The sequence below is a fragment of the Cyanistes caeruleus genome, chromosome Z (assembly GCF_971803275.1).
Source record: "Cyanistes caeruleus chromosome Z, bCyaCae1.hap1.1, whole genome shotgun sequence".
NCBI classification, from domain to species: domain Eukaryota; kingdom Metazoa; phylum Chordata; class Aves; order Passeriformes; family Paridae; genus Cyanistes; species Cyanistes caeruleus.
The window spans coordinates 5,064,907-5,071,775 of NC_141732.1; the positions used below are offsets into that span (position 1 = coordinate 5,064,907).

General features: G+C 41.5%; 1 long non-coding RNA gene across 1 annotated transcript; it reads left to right on the forward strand.

Moving 5' to 3' along the window:
- Window positions 1-4,538: 4,538 nt before the first annotated feature.
- On the forward strand, window positions 4,539-6,402 carry LOC111941851 (uncharacterized). Its single transcript, XR_002870306.2, has 2 exons — window positions 4,539-4,616; window positions 6,240-6,402. It is a non-coding gene; the product is annotated as an uncharacterized LOC111941851 (long non-coding RNA).
- The last annotated feature ends 467 nt before the right edge of the window (window positions 6,403-6,869 follow it).

Here is a 6,869-nt window from a genome sequence, read left to right on the forward strand (position 1 = left end):
TAACTCAAAAGATCTGAAGGAAGTTCATGTAATCAGGATTACATGATAATCCCATATTAGGATACAGGATGGCTGGGGTTGGAGGGGGCCTTAAAACTCATTCATGGGCAGGGACATCTTCCTCTATCCCAGTTTTCTCCAAGCTCCATTCAGCCTGGCCTTGCACACTTCCACAGGAATTGGGCAGCCACAGCTTCTCTGGGCAACCTGTGCCAGGGTCTCCCCACCTTCACAAGGAAGGATTTATTCCTTTTATCTAATCTAAACCTATTCTCTTTCAGTATGAAGTCATTCCCCCTTGTGCTCTCATTATGTGCCCTTGTAAACTGTCTCTCCATCTTTCTGACAGGCTCCCTTTAGGCACTGGAAAGTTACGATTTTGTCACAATGAAGCCAAGGTATACCCATTTGGCACTGTTCTTGATGGAACACTGTTAAGGTTTGCTGTTCTCATCTTTTCTGCATATTAACCTTTCTTTCTCTCCTCCCTCTGGAGATGGAGGTTAAGTTTACTAGTTTGTGAATTTTTGTCTGGTTTTCCCTACTAAATTTTCCCTGAGCTGTTTCTGTCTCTTCCATTCAGTTTCCACATGCTGGTGAAAAGAACTTTTAAAGGCTCTAAGTTTTGCACAATGTTTGGTGAAGTTAAGCAAAGCAGTCTGAAAATGTGAAACTTTCACAGGTGCTCTTGAACTTGTTCTTTCTCTACCAAGATCTAATTTCAGGAAATAACTGAAATTGTAGAATCATTCTGGAGAAAAGATTTATGCCATTCAACATAGCAAACACTTGACCTTTTCCCAGAATAATTTCAGCTTGCTATGAATAGACAGCTATTATTTTCATTGATTTGCCTTTTATCGATACTACATTCACAGAATAAATTCCTATTCTCAATGTCTGTTCCTTTCTGTGCATCCAGTGACTCATTTGCTCCCTGAGAATTGACCCATGTGCATGCAGCTCATTTCTATTTCCTGGCCATTTCCATCTTCATTTCATCTATATGAAGAGATCTTAATTTAGCTAAAGGGATCTCTTACTACCTTTTGTCATTAACAAATCTTATTTTCTCTTGTGCTTGTGCATAGACACAGAAACCAGAGTTTGTTTTCTAGAGCAGAATATCTACTTGCCCCAGTTTATAGGTAATAAGACGCAATATATTAGCATTCTGTGCAGTTCAGCATCATTTTGCTCTGTGTCCGTGCAGCTGTAGCCGGGGAGCTGCTGACGGGATTTAAAACTATGTATCTTTTTCACTCCTTGCAGTTCTGGTTTATCCCCACTGAGTGGCATCTGTTCCATTTCTAGGCAGCGAAAAATACTCAGGCTATCTTGTACGTGATCATAGAAGGAGAGGGAGGGAAATGAAAAAATGGCAGTGACCACAAGAAACCTACAGTGATGCAAAAAAAAAAGTCACAACTTGGGCCAGCAGCATCTGCCGTGCAACCACCACCGTGCCTGCAATTTGTGTAGATGTACCCAAATTCTTGAACATGCCTTTAACGTATCGCATGAGTGATACCTCTAGTGATGATGTTTTGCAGCAGATCAGCAACACCTGTCTGAACTTTAAATCTTTAGTCAGGTCCTCAAATGCATAATACTGCACTGTCACTGCACCTGAGGTGTTGCTCTCCAAAGCAGAGTTGTGCTGGTTTGGGCTGGGGTAAAGTTCATTTCCTTTCCAGGGCTGGTGTGGGGCTGTGTTTTGGATTTGTGCTGAACTCAGGGGAGATGGTACAGAGATATTTTTATTATTGCTGAGCAGGGATTGCACAGAGCCAAGGCCTTTGCTGCTCCTCATGCTGAGGAGAACCAGCCTGGACAGGTGACCCCAGCTGGCCCCAGGGGTGTTCCAGACCATGTGACATCATGCTCAGTGTATCAAGTGGAGGGAAAAAGGAATGGGGGGGACATTTGGAATGATACCATTTGTCCTCCCAAGTCACTATTCTGTCTGATGGGACCCTGCTCTGTTGGGAATGGTTGAACACCAACCATGTGAAGCAGGGAATTCATTCCTCATTTTGTTTTGATTGTGTGAGCAGCTTTTGTTTTCCCTGTTAAACTATTGTTATCCCAGTCTGTGAACTTTAACCCTTCCAGTTCTCTCTCCAGTCCCACTGGTGGGAGAGTGAGAGAGTGGCTGCATGGGGCTGGGCTGGTGGCTGGGGTTAAACAACACAGAGGTAGCCGGTTTGGAGATGTATCTCATAGCACTGAGATGTGAAAGCATGTTACCCACTGCAGTTAAACAAGAAAGATGTTTTGGTGAGTTTTCTACCTCCAGCTCCAGCAGGAAATAAGAGCAGCAGTTTCTCTAAATTTGCTGGTAACCAGGGAGAGATTCCTGCGTATTCAAAGTGGCATCTTAGCAGAGCAGAGAACAGAGAAAGCCACCAGAGAGAAATCAGACCACAGAACACAGTCTGTGTAATAAAAGTAGAGTAACAAATAAGAAAACTTAAAATTTGATCAATTTTCCAGCTGTCCTGGATATCTCAGCAATAATTTAAAGACAGCAGGGGATAAAACACCTGCAATAATCCTGTTCATCCTTGAGCCAAGTATACACTTGCTGAGAGAACTGACAGTGTGAGCTGATGGTATCAGTGTGTAAGCTAGGTACACTTGTCTCTGTGTGAGTGTGTGAAACAATTTTTTGTGTTTTGCTGATTTTAACTGGAGGAACAGATGCCCCTTTCTTCATTTATTGGGAGCAGGCTAATAATGAGACCCGAGCAGCACACACTGTGCATGTAAGAATTTTAAAGATGGACTGCTGTGTTGGATGAGTGGAAAGCTCAACCTGAAGTCAAAGCACAAGCCTGAACTGACTCTCTTGCCCAAGGAATGTTATCCTGACCTTAAAAAACCCAACTGTAAACACCTGCCGAAGAGTTACCCAACCTGCACATTCTCCAGAATACTTTTCAGCAGGATTATGCTAATTCTGTGTTTGGAAAAAAAGTTCTGTGTATTTAGGATGGAAGTATAGCTGGTGAAGTTGCTGCTTAATGTAGGACATGCTTATTTAGTGTTTTATTTTGTAATGTCTATTGGAGTCCTACAGGCAGTGGCCTGGAATTCAAAAATGGTGCCTTAGGGGAAAAAAAGGAGGACAACTTCTTTAGTATATTTCATCAGTATGCATCAAAACTCCTACTTTTCTTTTCCAAATCAGGAAATTAGAAATAATCTCTTTCTATGCATTAGTAGTTTAAGTTGTTTTTTTTATCTCAGACTCAATTCTGTGCATCAAAATCCAGTCAGGTGAAAATAGTTTTGTCACAATATGGAAATGGACATTTCTACTTTCTGTTCTCATCCTGCCGTGTTTGTGATTTGTAGCCATGTGTGACACTGCTGTCTTCTTCCAAACAAATTCTTGCTCTGCTCCACAGTTTTCTGCCTTGTTTTCTTGTTTTCCAACAGTCTTTTATCTCCATCAAGCTGCTTACTTTGATCTTCTAGAACATTTTCCTCTGTTTCCTCTCTCACCAGCACCATATATTCATCAAACCTGCATATTTCTTTTAGTAACATTCACCACAGCTTGCCTGATTCTCTTGTTTTCTCCATGCCATCATCAGCATTTATTTGTGGCCCAGTACACCTGTCAGACTCTGAGAATCTGATTATTCATTCCACTTTTGCCACCTTATTTGTGCATGCCTTCAGTCAATACCCATATACTCAGGCCCCACCTTTACCTTTTCTCACCTTCCAGCTTCATGACTCCAGTTACCCTCCTTTTCCAGTTTTCCTACAGAAGGTATGGTCCTGTCTCCTTTCAGATTTTCTGAAAAAAAATTAAGAAAATAAAACATTGGAAATTCAGACAGCAAACTTTCTTCTAACACAACATTGCTCTGTTGTTTGGGTTTTTTTTCCTTCCATGCTGGTTAGTGCCAATCTAAATTGCAAAGTGCAGAAATAATGGCTTTTTTAAACTGAGGAGCAGTGTTGTTTGACTTACATCCACCTCAGATCCATCCTCCCTCATGCCAGATTAGATTTTCATAAACATTTAAGCATCCATTTAAGTTTTCTCTTACAGCCTTTGAAGCAGCAGCACTGTTTTCATTCCTAGGTGAAGCCTAGGACTGTAGCAGCTGTAGCCAGTTCTGCTGGCTCTATCCAAGAGTTCCCTGGTGTCTACCCTTAGGTCATGGATACAAAAGTAGGCAAAAGTGTGTGCTTCAGGCCATGGATGTATACAAAAGCAGTTTATATGTCTTTAAAATAAATAGTCCAGTATTTTGTATCTTTGTTGCAGTAGTAAACTCAGTCATGATTTCACATGGAGTTGAATTTAGATTAACAAAAGTGAGGATCTTGGCTGCTATGCCTCTCCTTAGCATATCTCATTCCTTAACAGCATTCTTTTTGAAAGGAGTGGATTTTGACTTCTATTACCTTGTTTATCTCTCTACTGCATCATTAGATATATCTCTTACTGATTTGTTGATGGGACTGAGACAAGCTGCAACCGCCTGTTGATCCAACCAAGGTTCAAAGGATTCCTTTCCCCGCTGTTGTGACTTCCCATCAGCAATGGCATCAGCTGGAGTGCAGTACTGTCACTATCCTGTAATATCCCCTGGGTGAGCTTTTATTGATTGTATTGACTTGTGGTTCAGCTCCAGCAAACACTGAGCAGCCTCCCTGTCCACTCAGTAGGTACATGACTCTCAGGACTGGGTGCTCAATACACCTACTGTGCCTTTCATCACTGCATGTGATGCAACAGCTGTGGGCCTGCTTCATCCAGCTGCTCAGGATTTTCTTTTCCTGCAAAAACACATGTCAATAATAGTCACTGCTAGCTAGTTTCAAGGCTGTAATCAATCACAGCTGTCAATATATTCTTCACATATTCTCATTACATATTAACATCATATGTCACAATATTACTTAATAGTTTCAAATGAGGTCAAAGCCCACTGCATTAAACTCTCTCTCTATATATATATATACACACATATACAGCAAAATAATTGCTTATTGTAATTCACTATCTCTATTAAAAAAAGGTAGGAAAAGCAGTAATCTGGGGCAGGTCATCCCTCAGGTCAAGAGAAAGACAAGGAGACAGAACAAGATTTTCTCCTCAAGATTATGCTGCTTACTGTATTTATATACTTTGTCAAATCCTTGCCAGTCTGGTCTCACCCAAGAGCTGCTGTGGATGGGAAGAAAAGGATACAGGAAGGCCTCAAACAGTACAAATGACCAGGGCTCAAACTACTCCCATGCAGTAAGGTCCTGCATTCGCTGGCTTTTCTGTGTTACATATATCAGTAAAAGCCCAGATCTTTAAAGTTCATTAGATATCAGTGGATTTTAAGTGTTCCAAGAGCTCCAGGCATCTAGCATTCAGGGAGTGTAGGATCTGGGATTGCTGAGTGTCTCAGATTTAAAGTTGTTTTTTAATCAGATCTATTTATATGAAATGTTACACAGCTCATACTGTTTGGTTTGGATCACATCTGATAAGCTTCCCTGCTTCCCAGGGAAAAGAGAGAAAAGCAAGGCACGTTTCCATGCATACAGTGAACACAGATGCTTCCAACATCTGACAATTTCAAAATACTCTTTATACTTGAATTTAACCCGCTAATCTTACATTTCTGGTACCTTTTTTTCTGCTGCTTTGCTGAGTTGCTCCATTTACAGTGTTATTTAGAGCTAATTTTATTAAGTACTGATACATGCCTTGTGAGGCACTGCACATGCAGCAAATGAGATCTCAAATAAAGAAGAGCAATGCTGGCGAGATACTGCAAAATGTTGCCCTATCAGGTAATCTTCATGTAATACCCTAATGCAAATGCAATTGAACCCAAGACTAGACCTGAGATGGCAGCTTCAGGGTAGTCATTTTACCTCTTCCATTATCTTTCATAAAATGGTGTCCAGAGGCATTCTTCTTAGAGGTGCAGGACTGAACAAACAGTCTGTTCTGCATGAGAAAGAGGAGCTGTCCTATTTCAGGCAGAGTGCAGAGCTATTCTCTTCCTTCTCTCTCCCATTTTCCCTTGTAATAACAAAGGATATGTGGAGATACTTGACTGGGCACAGTTCTGGGCAAACAACTCTAGGTGATATGGCTTGAGCAGAAGGCCTAGACTGGATGATGTCGGGGGGTCTCTGCCAATGCAAACAGTTTTGGGGTTGCTTTAATCTTGATTTTTTTTTTCCATACCCTTTATATATTCTTTTCTCAGGGTTGTTTCCTGGCCAGTTCCAGCTGCAGCAAAGATGATGTAAAATCAAACTGGGATTCAGTTAGCTCCTGCAGAGGAAAAAGCCCAAGCTATGAGTTATGAGCTTGTGTCTGCAAAGTCACTGCCCATTATTCAATAAATTTCGAGTGCATTGTCAGTCTAATTGGACAGATGAGGATGTGTGTGCTCAGAAACTGTCTAATGCCATAGCTACCATCTGACAAACAATTTGTGGACCGTACTTCAACTACTACTTCTGGGAAGGATTAGTTAAGGAGGGAAAAAAAAAAAAAAAAAGCAACATTCAACAGCAGACAGACTTCTCATTGTGCCCCTTCATTGTATATTCTCCATGTTCCCTTTTCTGCTCAGTGGTGCAGGCCAGTTTGGGACACTCTAAATTGTCAAGAGCAGCAAGGGGTTACCCGGAGTGTGCTTTGTTTGGCAATACAGACGGCGTTTTTTGTTAACTGACTTGAACCCATTGTCTGTGCACCCCCCTCCCAAACCTCTCTCCTGCCCTCACCACCCTTATCCCCAGTCCAGCTCACCCTTCGCAGATCCCCTTACTTTGGGTTCATGAAGTACAAATTAGCATAATCAGATTATCTGCATGGGGTTGTTCAGCAC